This window comes from Oryzias latipes, chromosome 12 (genome assembly GCF_002234675.1).
Source record: "Oryzias latipes chromosome 12, ASM223467v1".
In the NCBI taxonomy this organism is placed as follows: Eukaryota; Metazoa; Chordata; class Actinopteri; order Beloniformes; family Adrianichthyidae; genus Oryzias; species Oryzias latipes.
In genome coordinates this window covers 1,322,485-1,340,994 of record NC_019870.2, presented here as the reverse complement: position 1 = coordinate 1,340,994, position 18,510 = coordinate 1,322,485, and the positions used below count along the sequence as shown (strand labels likewise).

The 18,510-nt window shown below is 45.7% G+C and overlaps 1 protein-coding gene across 4 annotated transcripts in view; it reads left to right on the top strand.

The window, feature by feature from the left end:
• Positions 1 to 18,510, top strand: part of LOC101169909 (tetratricopeptide repeat protein 28) — a 111,499-nt gene that overhangs the window by 14,136 nt on the left and 78,853 nt on the right. Inside the window, exon 1 of one of the 4 annotated variants that reach the window (XM_023960670.1) lies at positions 18,454 to 18,510. This exon is cut by the window's right edge and continues 159 nt beyond it. The exons of the other annotated variants lie outside the window; for them this stretch is intronic. The gene's annotated coding sequence lies outside the window, so the exon portion shown is untranslated. Of the gene's footprint in view, positions 1 to 18,453 lie in introns of those variants that run through there. 4 annotated transcript variants of the gene reach the window in all.

Genomic DNA, 18,510 nt, shown 5'->3' with positions numbered 1-18,510 from the left:
TTTGTTTCTCCACACGATGAGATCAAAGTGCAGGAACTCCATCTCAGCGCCTTCCTCCTCCTTCAACAGCAGGAACAGACCCAGAACTGTCCTGCAGGGTCTGTGGCGCATCAGAAACGGGGTCCTGGAGAACTTAGTAGGCTAATCCAGGGCCGGCTGCAGAGCATGTGAGGCTGCAGCGTTGAAATCCTGTTCAAGTGACTTTCTGCTCTGTTTCAGAGACCCTGAAAACACAAAGAGCAGGAGACCTGGTTCTTCTTTTAGAACTTTTGATTCAATTACTTTAATAAAACTACTAGAACCAGTAAAACGATCGGTTGATGTTTCAGTCGACGTTGTTGTGTCTGAGAATGGAAGCGTTGATAACGATGCGTTCTGTGGTTTCATAAACGCTTTTAGTTATTTCAACCACATAAATTCAGAAAAACAGACTCGTTTAGATTTATCAGAAATACTTCAGAGACACTTTATTTTGAAGACATACAATTACATAGATTCAAAGGCCGTCTGATTCAAAAATTGCCTCATCAGCAAAGGTCGGAGGTCAAATTACCATCCTTTTTTTTTCTTGTCTTGATTTGACAAATGTTGAACCGACTGCAGGAAAAAGTTCAATGTTTTGCTTTTTCTAACCACGTTTTGTGCAGTTGCCATTTCGACTCAATTGAGGAGATATTTTCTTCCAGTTTGAATTATTTCTGTAAATATTCTGGGAGCCTGAGCCATGGTGGTTTTGATGAGCTCTTGTTCTCGTTAATTAAACCTTTTTCACAGATTTAGTCAACAACTCTGGAACTCCCTCCCCTCAGATCTACCAAATATGGACTGACTCTCTCAGTTCTCCAAACATCCTAAAACCTTTCTCATCACCTTTCCATACATGACATCAAGCGTCTTTGTGTGCCATTTAAAGCGCTATACAAATAAAATTTATTATTATTTATTAGCTAAACTGCTGTTTTAACTGTTGACTTAGTTGTGTTATTGTTGAGTTGTTGTTGTTGTGTTTTTATGCTTTTACTGCTGCTTTATGTACTTTGAGGCGTCCTTGAGTGTTAATAAAGGCGCCGTATAAATAAAATGTATTATTTTTATTAATATTAAGTTGAGTAGAGGTGTGTTTGGTCAGCGGCCACCAGAGGGCAGCGCTGAAACAAAGGAGAAGTGCTACATGCCTCTTCAAGATCTGAAAGCACAGACTTCCCTTTGTTCCTGCTGTTCCTCATGACCCTAGTCCCATGAGGCTTTGCAGGAAAGTCATTTACATCCTGCTCAGAGTGTGTCATCCACCTTAAGATGAAGCTGCAAAAAAGCGGCTTTCGCCGGATGCATCAGAAGTGATGACATGTTGGATAAAGATCCACTTCCTGCTCTTGCCCAGCCTTCCTCCTCCTGCTGGGTGTAATGAGTGGATTCTGCCTCCAGGAGGGCAGAAGCTAATCATCTGTCAGTAATCAGCAGATGGACTCCCGCCTCTCTGCTGCTGCCGGTTCCTTCCTCGGGATAAAACCCGACTGAACTCTGCTGCCTCAGCGGGGCCTTCAGGCCACGATGCTGGGAGAGGTCATCAAAGATCGTCTCGGTGTCACATGACGTGGGTCTGGGTCTTAGCCGTTTCTCAGACGTTAATCCCTCCGTACACAGATCCAAAAGAAAACCAGCAGAAACTCACACAAACTTGTTCTCCATGTAGGTCAGAGATTATTAGACAAACTGATGTTTCTAATTACGGTAGTTTGAAGTAAAGAAACCCCTGTGTGAGGTACTGACAGCCAATTAAACATCTCATTTAGGAAACCTCCAAACGTTGAGTAAACTGACGGTTCAAACGTTACATGTTGGTTTAAATTTGAATTTAAATGACCATATATGGGTAAGAGGAAGGAGCAGGAAGAAGATGCTTAATTAGAGATTTTACAAAGTATTAATTGACAACAAATAACTGTATATAGGAACTGGACTGAGTGACTCCTCCCCCTGGCGTTCCAAACAGGAAGTACCCAAAATCCAATAGACTTCTATAGAGAAATTCTATTGGTCAGAATAAACATTCTTGATCTGATACATTTTTTAACGTTTTTTTCATAATCCTAATTTTTTAAGATAAACACCCCAGCGAACGAGTCTTTATGAACGTGCATGTTGCTATGACAGACAGAGGTTGAGGTTAATGAAGGAGTTCCTCTCTGTAGCTCCTCTCATGTCTGTGTGGGAGTCTGTGGACTCTGGGAGGTTCTGTTGAATGTGTGTGAAGCTGAAGTTTAACATGTGGTCCAACAGAAAAACGGTCACCAACGGCTGCTGCAAACATCTACCATTTGGAAACTGCTGGAAGACAAAGCAGGAATGTTCAAGCTTTACAACAGAGGAGGAGCACTTCAGATGGTCACACAGACTGCACTCAGAGAAAATGGGAAAACGCTTCTGGAATATCTCTAACTCCACACCTCTGACACCAAAGGGGCGTGGCCTAATGCTCCATCTCTGATGCTCGGAGCAGCTGAACTCCTGGATCCCGTCAACATCCCATCAGTTTATGGGACAAGACAGAAGAAAGAAAGAGTCACTGAAGTTCTGAAGGAAACAAAACCAAATGTTGGGGCCGGAGTTTGGACCAGAACCAGGAGAACACCAGCTTTATCAGGGGAAAGGAACCCATTTATTTCTGTTAGAAAGAAGTCTTTGCTTCCCACTGTCTCCTGATCCACAACAGACTGGACCCAGGTGGAATAAATTACTGTCATCTGTAATAACACACGTTCATTTCTAAAGTCAGCAGATGACATTAAAAATGACCAAATTCAACGACTGTGTCTGTTTTTACAACATTTCAGGATGAAGGTTTGGACACATGGTTGAGAGACAAAGACAAAAACAGTGGATCTGCATGTAAACCTTGTGTAAGCTCTCCTCAGTGTGAAACCAAACACAATTACAGGCTCATCTGTTTGGCAGGACCACCGTGAGGACGTGCCAAGCGGCTCCACCGGGCATATGTGCTACCAACTGTGCGTCTGAGCTGAAGAGAATCGCACACAACCACAAACCTAAAGGAGCTTTTCTTTGTCCTGCTGCTCTTTGCTGTCCCTCGTCTTGGTGGGAATGTGTGAACGTTTCCTCATTTAAATATTTCGGCCTCAAAGGATCAGCGAACACAGCGGTTCCCTCATCAGATAGGGTCAATTCTCCCATGTATGTTCACTGCTTATCTCTAACCTCTATTAATTTCTAAAGTCAGCCTCTTGTGAAAATCTCTTGAAAAGCTTGATGGGAATCAAACTGAAACATAGAAATTAAACTGAAACGTAAAAGAAAATCTAATGTGCATTTTTAGAACCCTCACTCTTCATGTTTACTCGTTACAGGGAATCTACTGGAGTTCAAACGTGACACGCTCTGACCCAATTGAACGGCTCTAATGTGACGGACCGGCCGGGCATGTGTGATGCATTCAAGAACGCGTGGAACACGGGTACGCGCTTTGAGCGTGCGGTGTTGACACTGGTCTGAATACACGATACGAGCACATGTCCGGACAGTTGGAAGAGTCTTGGTGTGAAATGTCAAAGCGGCAAATGTGAGGAATCTGGCTCCAGGATTTTTCTTTCGCAGCTCTATTCCGATAAATGAAAGACTTGGTGTCATAGAATCCCAGCTGGACACAAACAGCAATAATTCATTTCCCCTACAAGATCAATTTTTAAACCATTGACACTTGTGAATTAAAAATGATGCCATCCATATCCTGCAACATGATCCAAAGAACCAGGTCCTGAATACAAGCAGCTTAAGTGAGCTTCCTCCGTGGGGGGGCTGGAAGCTCCCTTACAGATAGGGGGAGAGGCTCTGTCCCCCACGGAGAGCTGTGAGGAGAACCGCTGCTCCTCCACATCCAGAGGAGCCAGCCGAGGCGGCTGGGGCATCTGGTCCCGATGCCTCCTGGACGCCTCTCTGGGGAGGTGTTCCGGGCGTGTCCAACTACGTCTGGGTCCCCCCAGAGGAGCTAGAGGAAGTGGGCGGGGCAAGGGAAGTCTGGGCATCTTTGGTTGGACTGCTGCCCTCACGACCCGGTCCTGGATGAGTGCAAGACGATGGATGGATGGATGTTCAGATCCCTTAGATCCACCCAATAGGTCAAAGTTCAAGGGGTTTGACTTTTAGTGAGTGTTCAACGTGTGAACGCTGTGAGCTAAGAGTGCGTCCAAAAGCCAATGTTCAGTGTGTTCTTGAATGCACCACACATGCTCAGTGCACATGGAGCATTACACGTAGCATGAAGCGTGTTTACACTCTGACGAGACCCATTTTAGACCTCGGGTCACTTTTCCCGCTCTCTCACTGCTTTTCTGCTACTGAGCAGCGTCCTGCACCTACAGCAGTGTGATTTTACCAGGAAGAGGGCAGTTCAGATGTAATATTTTACCAGTTTGAAGCTCTGACCTTTTCAACTAATGTAGTACTTTCAAGTTTGAGTAAAAGCTGTGAAAAGAGAGAATCCAGCTCTGAAAGGTGTTGTGGGTGGCTCTCAAAAGAGCCGTTGTGGGTCAGTCCTTGGAGGACAGAAACAGGATTGTGGAGCTGCCATGGGTCTGCTCCCTCTGCAGGAAAGTGGATCATGAAGGACTCTCTCAGCTGGAGAGCGTCTCTGCTGGCAGCAACCTTTCTGATCCCGTGCAGCGGCTGGTCTTCAGTTACCACGGCCTCATCACTGCAGGTTCCTGAGGTGCTGAGGTGCTGATGAAGCTGTGCAGAACACCAGAACTTCCCACTCTGGATCTTCAGTCAGGTCCAGCACAGACCCCACTGTGCAGAGAGCATCCATTCTCCACAAGCAGCCGGGCTGGGGACAGGTCGTAGGTAAAGATGCTCCTCTATCGGGGAAGGAGGCGTCCAGGGAATGACGGCATCGGGTTTCTCTGCAGGGGGAAGGCCTCATCTGCCACAAAGACACGGGGGAGGAGTTCTTTGTTTCTCTGGGGATGGGGGGCTCATTGGAGACAGACGATTGAGTGATCCACTGTGGAGCGTCTGACCAAAGGTGGATAAAGCCAGTGTCCCACCGTCGCTCGTCCTGACCCAACATCTATCACCAACAAGCAACCAAAGCCACAAGAGGACCTACAGAAAAGGTTCTTTTGCTTTGGGGGGGGCCTTCAGGACAACATGCCCACTGCCACAGAGCAATTAAAAGCCACCAGACAAGAACTAACTAGTCTGGCTCCAGGGTGGGGGGCTGGTGACTCTTATCGGGGGCAGTAAGTGGATCTAGTCATGAAAAGGTTTCTGGTTGAATCGCCCTTAGTCTGGCCCGTCTCCCAGGACCAGTTGGAGGTGGAACACCACCCGGCTACCGGTTCCTGGGGTCATTCGGACACGCAAACCCCTCCACCACGATAAGGTGGCGATTCAGGGAGGGGGTATTTATCAGTCACTGGCCAATCACTAACAATTACTGTGGGGAAACCGAAGTTCTCGGAGAAAACCCACAGGACTGCCGCTTCAATTTGGTTCAGTATCTATACATTTTGGTGACTGATATTTATTTATTTATTTGATGTTTTGATTTATTTATTATGAATGTATTATTATATAATCACTTTGTATATTTTAGTATTTCCTTTGGATTATTATCATGGCCCACAGCAGTCACTGACTGCAAGGAACATATTGTTTTCCACTTGTGGCTCAGCAAGTGAGGTGGGGTCAAAGGTGTGGGGGGGAGAGCGGCGGTGGCGCGTAGAGGCGGGCGGGCGGTGAGGGCAGGTAGGGACTGTTAGCCTCTAATTCACCTTTTAAGTCTTTTTTAGACTTCAGGGAAAGCCGGAGCGCCCGGAGAGAACCCAAACATGCACTAAAGAACGTAGAACGGTAACACAGGAAGGTCTCGGCTGGGATGGAATAATTGACCTTCGTTCTGGTAAAGTGACTTCCTGATCACAAAAACATTTTTTGCACATTGAGCCATTTGTGCAGAAAGCAACACTTCCAGACAACTGACTAACTGTCTGAGCCTGGGGAAGCCATGGGGTCAAAGGTGGCCTTTGGTATTTTTATTTCTTCTCATTTGTTGATTTTATTTTTATTTTTTAGCTGCTGATAATTGCTGCTTTCCAAAATGAACAAAAAAAAACCTTTTTTTTTTACTTTAAAAGCCCTGAAGACAATTGTTGTTGTGTTTTCCAGGACTAATCCATTTTAAAAACGTCTTTTTTGAACGCGCAGAGGCGGCGGCGAGGGCAGGTAGCGCCTGTTAGCCTCTAATTCACTTTTTAAGTCTTTTTTAGACTTTAGGGAAAGCCGGAGCGCCCGGAGAGAACCCAAACATGCACACAAACACACAAACAATTTCTGCACACGGTGATTTATGCAGAAAACAACACTTTCAAACAGTTAAGTGTCTCTGATTGACTTGGAAAAACGTCTTTTTTGAACTTCAGGGAAAGCCGGAGCGCCCGGAGAGAACCCAAACATGCACTAAAGAACGTAGAACGGTAACTGGAACCTAATAATGAACTATTTCTTCCCTGAACTTTGTACAAACAAACTAAAGAAGTAAGTTTTACTAAATGAAAATGTTCTATTACTTCTGTAGTTTCTAGATTTCTTCTCAAGCAAGTCCAGTAGCTTTTTCCTGTTTCGGCCTTTAAAAAAGGTCTTCATAGTTTATGTTTCCAGACAGAAAACCATCTATCATGTTGTTGATGTCATCAGCGATGTCACCAGAGCTTTCTGTAGTTTTCTTATCTTTGGTGACCTTTGATGACCCCTGACTTTTAGCGGTTTCTTTCCATAAGCTTTCCCTCCCAGAATCCTCCTCTGGTTTTCTGACTGGGACCTTGATAGGACTGCTGACCGTTGGTGGAGCCTTAGAAGTGCCCTCATTGGAGGAGCTTTTGGCCTTTTGGGCATGGTGTGAGGATGTTTTAGTGGTTTCTGTCTCTTCATCGCTGTCTTCATCCCAGCTGTTGGTGTCTGAGGGATGGTCTTGTGGTGAACCATCAGCAACATCTTCATGTGGCGATCTGCCGTCCACTGATGTGTGGCTGTCATTTTCTGCTGGTTCTTCCTGTTCTGGTTCTTGTTCCAGCGTTACAGGGTCATCAGCTTTCTTTTCTGTTCTTGGCATCTTCTCGTGTTTTTCTTCAACTTTGCTTTCCTTCCCTGGGGGAGTCATCTGCTTTTTTGAAGTGGAATGGTTTTTCTTAAGTGCAGGAAGATTTTCCTGAAGCTTTAAAAGATCCGCATTTTCATGAGCAACCTCAATGTTCTTCATTTTGACAGCAATGGCTTTTGCTTTGGAGGCCTCACAATGTTGCTTCAGCTCCATCAATGTTTCATTTTTTCCTCTGAGCCTCTCCTGTTCTGCCACAAGTAGATCCTGCATTCTCCTGTATTCCTTGGATTTACTATTGAGCCTCTGGATTCTGCTTTGCAGCTTTAAAATTCTCTCCTCGGCAGCGTCTGAAGCAGCTTTTACAGCAGACAGTTGATCTTCAATGTCTTCCTTCTGGTCAACAATTTCCAGCATTTCCCTCTTTTCCTCGGTGAGAGTTTGGATTTTTTGTTGTAAATATTGGAGAAGTTCTTCTTTTTCTTGGATTGTTTCCAGCGTTATGTTTAGTGGAGAAAACAGAGACTGAAGTCTGGAAAGCTCTTTTTCCAACATGATTTGTTTCTCCATCAACAACTTTTCCTCCTTCTTCAAAAGGTTGTAATTCTTCTCCAAAGCATTCTGGTCCACAAGTTTCTCACAAAGGAATTCAATTTTTATTTGTAGACTCTTATTCCTTTCTGTTATTTGTTGGATTTTCTCCTTTTTCAGGTCACTTTTCTCTCGTAATGTCATTTGGTTTTTCAGTTCCTTTTGGAGCGTTGTGACCTTTTTCTCCAATTTTCTGTTCAATTGACAGACAGCAGTTTTTTCTATCTTTAGGGCCGTATGTATTTCAGCCACTGCACCGCTTTCCAGCAACTTTATGTTGCTTCTTTGTAATTCTTGAAGTAAAGCTTCATTTTTTCCTCTGACATATTCAATATGGCTCTGCATTTCCCCAATAGTGGTGAGGGGTTTACGCCTGAAGAAAGACATTTCTGAATATTCTGAGAACAAAAATCACCAAAGCAGTTACTTCTGTAGGTTCCTTGTAGAAGGTAGTTGGGACAGAAACAACAGAGTATATGGAGCTAAGCTGTGGAATGTTCCGGAACATTGATTGACATCATCATATGATGATTGACGTCATCACATGACATCATCATGTGATGACGTCAATCATCACGACATGTTAAAGACATGTCAATGTCATGATGATGTCATCATGACATCATTGAATTTCACAAACATGTTCAGACATGTTTGTGATGTGTGACATCATTGGTCAGGTGACAAGTCTGATGTCATGACATTGTATCTTTCTGTGAGGAATTTCCATGTTCTCCTGAATTTACCTATTCGTAGTGATTAAATGATATCCATGTAGATTTGTGTGTTTAAAACAAAAATCTATTTTATTTAAGATGCATATCTATAAACAAAGTATTTTCTGTCAGCTAATCATCACTTATTATATCTTTGGGTTTTGCTGTGAGCAAAGTAAGTTACTTTACTTAGAAATGTAACAAAAGTGTTTGGTAAGTCAGGGAAGAGTCCTTCCTTGTTTGTTGTGTTTTTTCTCTGTTGTTGAATTGTGTATCTGGTGTGTAACTTCCCACTTCATTCAGCAGCCCTGCAGGGACTTGCAGTGGCATGTTCACAAGCAGCAGGTCAGCACTGACTTTCGTTTTAAGCTCATTGGCTGGGATGTGTCGTTGGTTGTTTTCAACCTTCTCCTCATTGACGCCTTTCTTCGGCTCACACGGTTTTTACGCTCTCTGTCTGGGATTTTCAGAAAGAAGGCAGTGACTTAAAAGAAACTTTTCAGACACGTCTGTAGATGAAATGCTTACAACTTCAGAAATGAATCTTTGTGAACGCGTTGAAGGCCTTTTCGGTGCAATGACTGATAAACAACACCCCCCCCCCCCCCCCCCCCCCCGTGTTTATGCTGTTGTGGTACAGACCACACCGAGGCCTTGAACCTTTAGCCTGACGGGTTAATAGTTCCATCACTGCTCAATAAACCTGCCACGGTTCAGAGGAGCCCCTCCAGATCAATGTCAAAAGCTTTGTGCCTTGATCAATAGCTATTTTTCTTGACGCAGACACGCCCACGAAGCAGGGCAGGTCTGTTATTGGTGTGCTTTTGTTTGCCTCTCTGAAGCGTTGGGTTGACCTGCATTTCCTGCGCCGGGCATCAGTGCAGAAGCTGCACTTCAGTTTGGGGGGGGGGTCAGATTCGTTGCATTAAGTGGGACGACAGGTTCTCCAACCGCATCGTTGGATTCCACCTGACACAGCTAGATTGTGTTTGCATCACGCCAAGGCGTCACGTTTTACAATTGTTACAAATGTGTTGCGTTTCCAGGAAATGAAAACGTTGAGAGGAAACGAGTGGATCAGCAGCTGTTGTCCCCACAGACCCTCATAAATGTTCAGTCTGTTCTAATAATCGATTGTCATCACTCTACAGGGAAGTAACCCGGTCATTTATGGTACAACTGGAGCTCTGCAGAAATGAAATACATTTATTGTTTGGAATCGAGGATTATCTTTTAGACGCCACAGACAGCGATGTGTGGAAAATGTCAAACAACAAAGGCGAGCAGAGCGCGCTCAGTGGATGCTGTCTGTGCAGAAGAGGATAGAAAGAGGAACGACAGCAGGTGGAGGACCTGAGGGGATTAACCAGCACCGCCCGTGTGTTTGTGTGCTCGGGACAACACACTGAGGGGAGATAAATGGGGTTTTCTGTAGTGGGTGCCTGGAGGCCAGCCACACTGATGTGGTCTCACTACTGCTGACTTTATCTGATGCTTCGATCGTGTCTACACTTAATAAAGACGCTCTCTTTCCCCCTGGGGGTGTGCCATTAAGTCTTATCTAGAACAGCGAGGTTTGAAAGGAGAACAGCTTTGGAAGATCCACCAAGAAATAGCGGGGCGCCCTCACCTCAGACTCAGACTTGTTTATGACGGCATCAGCATCTGAAGGCCCTGCTTTCAAGAGTCCGAGAAAACAAAAGAACCCAAAGAAATGGCAGAAATCAGCCGAGCTGTTCTGAAATCACCATAAACACGAAGCAAAAATCCAGTTAAAGTCAGCTGGATGTAGATTACAACCATCGCTGATGACTCAAAAACATCAAAATACTAGTCAGTCCTGAGCGGAGGGATGAGCGGGAAACTAAACTCTAGATTCTGTCCACCGTTCTGGGTCCTTTGACTAATGCTGACGTCACATTATGTGATTGGCTGTCCGTGGATCCGATGACGTGTCAGATAGTCATTGGTCTGGACTAATTACGATACTACCATATAAGAAGAAATAATCAAGTCTGTTGTAAACAAGCAGAGCTCCAACATAGAGCGAGATTATCTGCTAAACGGGCTTTTATTACTGTTATGATTATTATTAAGTCCATTTGCAGCCGAACGGACTACGGTCCAAACTCTTCTCCGAACCGAAAACTGTAACAAAGCACCTACCCCGCCTGCAAACAAGAAGCTACGAGACTCCAGCTTATCAGAGACACGGTTCGCCTGTGTGGAGCAGCAGGTTCATTCTAACAGCCACAGATCCTTTTACAAAGTGAGTTGTGGCAAAATCTCTCTACAAACACTATAAAGAAAAATGTCAGACACAATTTATGAAGGAAAAGAACTTTAGGTTACAAAAGGAAACGTGAAATGAAAAAATTTGGAGCCCGAGCAGATCTCATGCTACATAGTTTGTCCAAGTGGGGCCACCGTAGTGTGACTCGAAGGACCCCGAACAGTAGTTCGGTTATTGTACCTATACCGACATTGATTTTTTCATAAAAACATTGATTTTCTGTGAAAAAGAGACAGTAGATGGTCTAAATTTTTATTAAAGAGAGCAACAAAATCCCTCCATTTAAAACAGTTCAGTTAACCTGAAAGGAAGACCCACGGTGACCCAGATGTTCAAAAATACCATTTAGGCTTAGTTCAATAACGGTCATAGTGTCTGTGCTCTTCTGTTATCAGACACGGTTGTGTTTTTTTCACCTACCTGACTTGTTTAGATGGACGTTTTCTGTCTTGACTATGACAAAGACAGAAGACGTCCATCGAAACAATGTGAAGAAAAAAAACGCAACCGTGTCTGATAACAGAAGAGCCTAAGAAGTCAGCATTTAGGCTTGTTGGACCATTAGGGCAATAATGGAACAAAAGGGGTGTGGTTTAGTTTAGAAAGATGATGCGTTGTAGTTCTCATCTAGTTTGTGTTCTTTAATGAAAGAGTGTTTGAACTGTTGGGTGTATCTGAGAACTGGACAGTGACCTGGCGCTCTAAACAGGAAGTACTTGCTGGCTCCAAGAAGCCAAAATCTCAGAGACTTTCTTAGAGAAATAAACAGCTGTTACTCAGGCGTTCTATTGGTCAGAAGAACCGTTCTGGATCGGATACCTTTTTCTTAACATCTTCTTGATAATCCTCAGTTATTTTATGCTATTTTTTTTGTCGTTCAAGTTAATTATTAGCTGACCAATCAGATGCCGCGATAGAAGTACTGTATTTTCCAGAGTATAGGTCGCATGTTTTTCTTTCATAGTTTGTCCAGGGGTGCGACTTGTGCTGCAAAAAATACAGTTCATGCTGGGGGGGGTTGGCGGGGGGCCCTGCTCGGGTGGGGGGGGCCCAGCGGCGCCGGATGGGCTGCCCATCTGCACCTGGGGCTGGGATCGGCCCTTCCCTGGCTCTGGGACGGGACGGGACAACCCTCTCGGGGCCCCCGGTCGCTCTGGGTGTCACCCGCTTCGGCTGCGGGGGGTGGGGTGGGGTGGGGGGCTTGTCGTCCCTGTCCTGTGGGGGGGCATTCTGGGGGGGAGGGGGGGCCCATTATTAGTACGGGTCGGGGGGGCTAGCGGGTCGGGGTCTCCGCTGAGGCAATCAGTGGTTGCCTCGGCCGGTTGGCCTCCTCGGTCCCGTCGAGGCCTGACCAGAGCTCTTCTAGGGCCGGCGTCTGGGGGTGGGGGCCTGGGCTTGCTCCGGGGGGGGGGCGACGCTTTCTGGCTCCTCTCTCTCTGTGTGGGGTGGGTGGTGCCGGGCCTAGGGTGTCGGCGCCTCCGGGGGTGGGCCCCTGGGCTGGGTGGCCCTGGCCCCTTTGCTGGGGGTGGGCTGGGGGACGGCTGTTTGACCACCGGGGGACAGTTTACCAGCTGTCCCCAACTTACCCCCTTCCTTATATAACCTCATATTAGGGTGAGGGGGTGGGGGGTCTAGCCTGCGATGCGCCTTGGGGGGGGGCTACTTGGGAGTGGCCCCCCTCCTATGGTTGCCGTATGGAGTGGGCCCCCCCTCTTTCGGTTTTATTTGCACCTTAGACATGTAGGGTCCTTGGTAGGGGGGGTGCTTGGACATCACTGCAAGCAAGCAGCAGATGTCCTCCTGGCACCCTACCCGCCAATTTTAACCGCACCTTAGACATTTAGGGCCCCTTGGTGTGGAGGGTGAGGGGACATCACTGTGAGTAATCAGGAGATGTCCCCTTAGTGCCCTACTCGCCAATTTTAACTGCACCCCCCTTAGTACACACACCCCTCCCCCTTCAATATATACATTCAAACATAAACACACATACATGCACACAAACACCCTCTCAAGCACCCATACACGCACACACATTTTACAAGGAAGGTGGGACCTGGGTCCATCTGTCCCCTACCCCTTCCCTGGTGGGGGGTGTGGGCCCCTTGGCGATGGCGGCCGTGTACCTTGGGTGCCGGCTCCCTGGGCCCGGCGGTGCTCTCTCCGCGCGGTGGGGGGGTTCATATTACACCTGAGCCGGGGGTGTTCGTGTCCCTGGGGGGTGGGTCCTGGTCCTTGCCCCTGGGCGCTGGGCCCCGCCAAACTTCCAACATGGCCGAGCCTGGTCGGGCCATATTTATAACACCCCTTGTGGGCCGCCCTTTTTTCCCTGGGGTTCCCCCCTCCTGGGCGGGGGCGGCGGGCCCCTGCCTTGCTCCTACCTGGACCAACCGTGGGCCGGGTGGGTGGCTGCCTGGAGTGCGGACCGGGTCTCCCTTGGGGGGTCCTGGCTCGTACCTGGGGTCGGGGCGGGGGGATGCCCGGAACTCCTGGGTGGTGGTGGGGTGCTCGTCTGGGGCTGTGGGCGTCCCTCTCCGGTGGGGCCCTGCGTTGGGCTCTTCCGGCGCGGCGGGGGGCTGCTTTCCTGGTTGGGCTGGGGCGGCGCTCTCTTTCCCTCTGCGCCTCCCTGCTCTCTGGCTCTGGGGGCCTCGCGGCGGTCCTGCTGGCCCTGGCCTGGGTGGCGGTCTTCGTCGCCCGGGGGGCGGTTGTTCCCTGCCTGTTCCCGTGTGGCGTTGGGGGAATTCCGGCTGCCGCTGCTGCTGCGGCGGGGGTATGGATGTGGGGGTGGCTGGGCGCTCCTCCTCCTTCTTTTCACATTCCACCATCCATTTTAGAAGAACATAAACACTCACCTGAGCACAGGTGTTAGCTCACCTTTGCACTAATAGTTTGCATGATTGAATGAATGAAAGATTTCACACTAGTTGGTTTAAAGGCATAGGTATGCGTTCGTGAACACTATCTGTTTTGTGTGCATGTTGACATGTGGACATTTTTGCGGCTAGCAGGTGTGTTGATAATATTTGAGTGTGTGTGAACAGGCCTTGGCCTTTTTGTACTACATTTGAACCGTACCGTAACGATAAACAACCAGTAAACCTGTCTGCTCTATGCTGCTTCATGGTCTTACCCCCCTTCCCCTCCGATTATCACCCTCCTACCCCCCCCTCTCTCTAACGTCCCTCTCTCTTCTTCCCCTCTTTCCTTTTCCGTCCGGTCCAACACCAAAGATTTTCAAACATGATTGAAATTAATAAAGTTTGGCCTCAATTACAAAAGGGGTTTATTCAGACATACCTTTGGTTTGTCTGAAGATGAATAACCCCTCTTGTTAAAATAAAATATGTCCAACACAAGAGGCCCTCAGCTCTCATCTGTTTGCCTAGCTGTTGGACAGGACAAGTTAAAAAAAAAAAAAAAAAAAATACAGTTCATGAAGCCTGCTGGCCCCCACGTCGAACGTTCAAAATGTTTAATTGACAGACTTCAAGCTCACTCCTGATTGGTTAGAGTGGTTGCCATAGAACATTGACTCAGATCAATCCCTGCTTATGTAACTGGGTGGAGTTTTCTGCTCTGCGATGTGTTCAAGTGAATAAAAGACCACGCTTGGATGCTGAGTCAATCTCCTTTTATCCTGGTTAACAGAAAACCAAAATTCCTAATGCTTTCTAGAGTTTCTTCCGTGTTTTTCCCTCTTAACAATTAAAAAATGCACAAAAGAAAGAAAGAAAAGTTAACTTAAACATCAGTGACAAATGCGTCAACCTCAACTGGTTCCCACGAAACAGTACAAATTTGCTCACATAGAGCAGCTAAAAAGAAATAAAACGACATAAACTACGTAAAATTGACACCACACAATTCCTAACTTTGCAAGTTATGATTGCAACAAACTAACAGCTAGGCCTGCACAATATACCGCAAATTTATCGTTATCGCAATATCCAGCTCTGCAATATGCATATCGCAAAAGACAGCGAATATCGCAATAAAGGTCTGTTCACACCGGGACGAATTTCGCCGGCGATTTTCGCCGACGTTTAACGCCTCGTGACTAAACAAAGGGCACCAATGTGAGTGTGCACACCGACGCGAAAAAACGGCAAGCGCCAAAGCGTCAAAAAAAAAAACGCCTCGGGTTCGTTTTTTTTTTCCGACGCGTCGCGTCGAAATCTATTCGACCAATGAGAATGGCGCTTTTGCTCACGTGTCTGGAGCTTCTGAAGTTACAGTAAAACACAACTTGGGGGCGCTCAAACACAAAACTGCCTTGCTGAGCACACATACCAGCGAAGAAGTTAGACGCCAAGTAGCGTCTACACAGCCGCGAAGCAATAATGACGGACATTCTAAAATATCCCCGAACCAAGCACCAGTTGGAGCTACTGGTGCTTGAAATATTCATGTTTTCTTTGTATGATTCTGACAAGCGCGTAAATACTTGCTCTCTTCTTCTGAGTGAAAAGCGATTTTAAGAATCGTAAAGTTGCGCAGCGCCACCTTGTGTACAGGAGTATTTCTGTTTACATTAAGCGCCATCTAATGTCAGGGAAGGAAATTGCATGTTCGCTCGGCTCATCGTCAGCGAAAATCGCCTGGGTGTGAACACAAAAGACGTGGCGAAAAACGCTGGCGAATAACGCCTGGCGAATATTCGTCCCGGTGTGTACGGGCCTTAAATCGCAAACCCAAAATGTGTTAAAACAATCTTCTAGCAGCTTGAAGCATTTAACGGATCAAATAAATCCCTTTATGCTTTGACCAATCAGATGGACTCCTTCCCATTGTTGACCAATCAGATGGAGGCCTATTATGTTAGATGTTTGTCACCCATGTCGATGAGAGTCATTTGGAGTATAATTTTTAAACTGTTGCAATGAAATGGGAATGATGTTTTTGTTTATTTTTCTATTTGTTTATTTACCGCAAATTTATCGTTAACGCAACATTGATCACTAATATCGCATATCGCAGGTTTTCCTCATATCGTGCAGCCCTACTAACAGCCAATTTAAAGAAAAATAAAACTAGTAAGGATGGACACACGGAGATTCACGCCTTCCTCAGCCACAGTCCATAGCAGTATGAGTGCGCATTCTCATTAGCACCTGCTAGCGTGCTCGTGGTGAGTTCAAGTACCCTCAGGCAGACTAATGCTCTGGTGCAAATGTACACAAACAACAATTTAATATGAATTTGGTGGAATTAACCTGATATAAACTTAACACTTGTTACATTTACTGAGGCGATGTCGTATCATGGAAACACGGCGACTGAACTGACGTCATTTGGTTGGAGCTGGAAGTAAACTACTTCCTATAGCGGGTCTCCCATCCAGTCAGTGTTTGTTTGGGGCATCTTTAGTTTGGTCCACACTGACCGTACAGATCCAGAAGAAGTGCAGGACCTGAGCTCAAAAAGAGGAGACACTGTAGAAAGAAGACATACTTATAATTTCTTTTTAAAACAGAGTTGACTAGAAACACTTCTGTCATTTAAGAATATATTATTTTAATCTGCTCTGATTTAAAATGAATAGACCATGTACAGAATATGAAAAACTTGGCACATCTGAAAGAAATAACACTTGATCTTATTAAACAGAAACTAAAACAGCCAGAAGCTTTAGGAAGAGACATGGCTTTTCCTTTCCTGAATGTTTTAAATCCTAAATATTTTCAGTTCATTTTTAAACTGGTAAAAAAAACAAGTAGTTATGCAGTTTGTGCCTGAACTGGAAGGCTTTCCTCATGAACTCACAAAAAAAGAAAGCTACATTTAATAGACATAACGTGAATCTAAATAGGACATGAGTCGCTGGAACCCTTCGTCTTCCACAACAGACAGAGGCTGGTGATCTAGGCAAATGAATTCCATTATTTTGTCTATCTCTTTATGCTTCTTACTGTCCCTGCTGTAGGGTTGCTTTCTTTAAATGTCTCTGTTACTGACAGCTGAGTGAGTGGCGCTTGAGTTGCTGAACTGTCTCGCTCTCTCTTTGCGCTAGCTAACTTTGAAAACTGCTCATATTCCTTTACGTGACTAACCTTCAAATGTCTGATGAGGTTGGTGGTGTTAAAATGTTTTGCGTGCTTTCCGCCTCGTGGGATTTGCTTGGTACACACGTTGCAGATTGCTAATGTATTATCTTTTTCGCACACCACGTAGAATTGCCAGACCGGTGAAGCCATTTTTGGCAGCGCGTAAAAAAATCGTCTCGCGAGTTTTGCGTCATCTGATCGGCTTTTCTGGATCGGCCTTTATAGAGACGGCCGATCAAACATCCCAAAGCTATAATCGGCCGATTATGATCGGCGACCGATCAATCGGAGCACCCTTAGAGAAAATCAATAAGATCAGCACAATAATGAGATATAAAACAACAATTCTTACACGTGTTGCTCACACCAAGACACAAAAACACAACATTCAGCAACACGGCCAAGACTGAAACACAAAAAACGGGTCTTTGTATTTCAGCAGAAACGTTTCTAAAAGATTCAAATGTTTTTTCAGACGGTGATGGTTCAAAACGGTTTCCCCCTTTTTCCAGGTTTGACTCTTTTTTTAAACAATTTTATCTCATAAATGTTGAATTCTTTCGCATTGTTACATTTGTTACCGTGGAGAGTTGAGGGACGGTTGTCTCTGCTCTTCTCTGAAAAAGTGAGTGTTCAGCTTTTGTTGTTGTGTCGTTGGGCCACACGGTGGTGCAGCGGTTAGCACTCTCTCCTGGTTCAAACCCCAGCTGGGCTGGGATGTTTGGCTTCATTTATTTTTTATCTGAGGTTTAAGTTCTCATGTTAGTTAGAACTTTAGTGTTTATTTCAGGATTTCTCATTTGTGTTCTGCTGTGATTGGAACCGTTTTACTTGTTTATCTTGTTAATCTGTATTTGTGTGAGTTCATATGGAGCAGATCATCTTTATGAACCTTTTCAAGACGTTTTCACTGTTTCAGGTAATCCCTTTTGTTTTGCATAAATTAGATTTTTGAAAGTCTCTTAAAATTTGATTTAAGTTGTTTTGTTTTTTGACCATAGTTTTTAGGTTTTGAGTTGTTTTGTTTTCTTTATTATCATTCTTTGATCTATTTTCAACGTGCTCTTTTATGATAATGAGGCTGTTTTAGCCAAAATCTAAAAACCTCTGTTGTTTAAGGACATAGTTTCTGCAGAAATGATCCTCAGAGTTGTGGGCCTGAAGTAAACCTCCACTGATATCCCATCATCCCTTTATTTACAGCTTTTCCACTAGCTTACAGCCCTTCACACACCCAACCTAATGTCAGCGGTGCAGCAGAAACGACAGAAACAGATCTGGATCCGTTTGTCTGCAGGTGGATGATCAGAAAGGGGCGGGGCTTCGAGACTATGGCCTTCAAACCCGCATTTTTCCGTCACAGAAATGCAATTTTAATCTTTCTTTTCTATGATCTATGTCCTCCTTAATGAGAAAACTTCTATAAGAACATGTGAAAAACACCAAAAACCCTTTAAACTCTTTAAAGTTGTTACGTCATTTCCGCTAAATCCTCTTTTTAGTTTTCTGAACTCTTCTCACTAGTTGTCCTTTAGGAGTCAGAGTAGAGTTAAGGTGGGGGTTCATGGGACATGGAGATGGAAAGGCTCCTCATAACAAGGAGGCGTGTGTGTCAGAGGGGGGGGGGGGGGGGGGGGGGGTTATGAGAGGGAGGACGCGCGTCGGTGTCGGGATCTCCCCCGCCTCAGTCGCGTCCTCGAGGCCGCTGGAGCGCGCGGATGCTGCTTGGTGCGAGCCGGCGGCTGGATGAAGGCA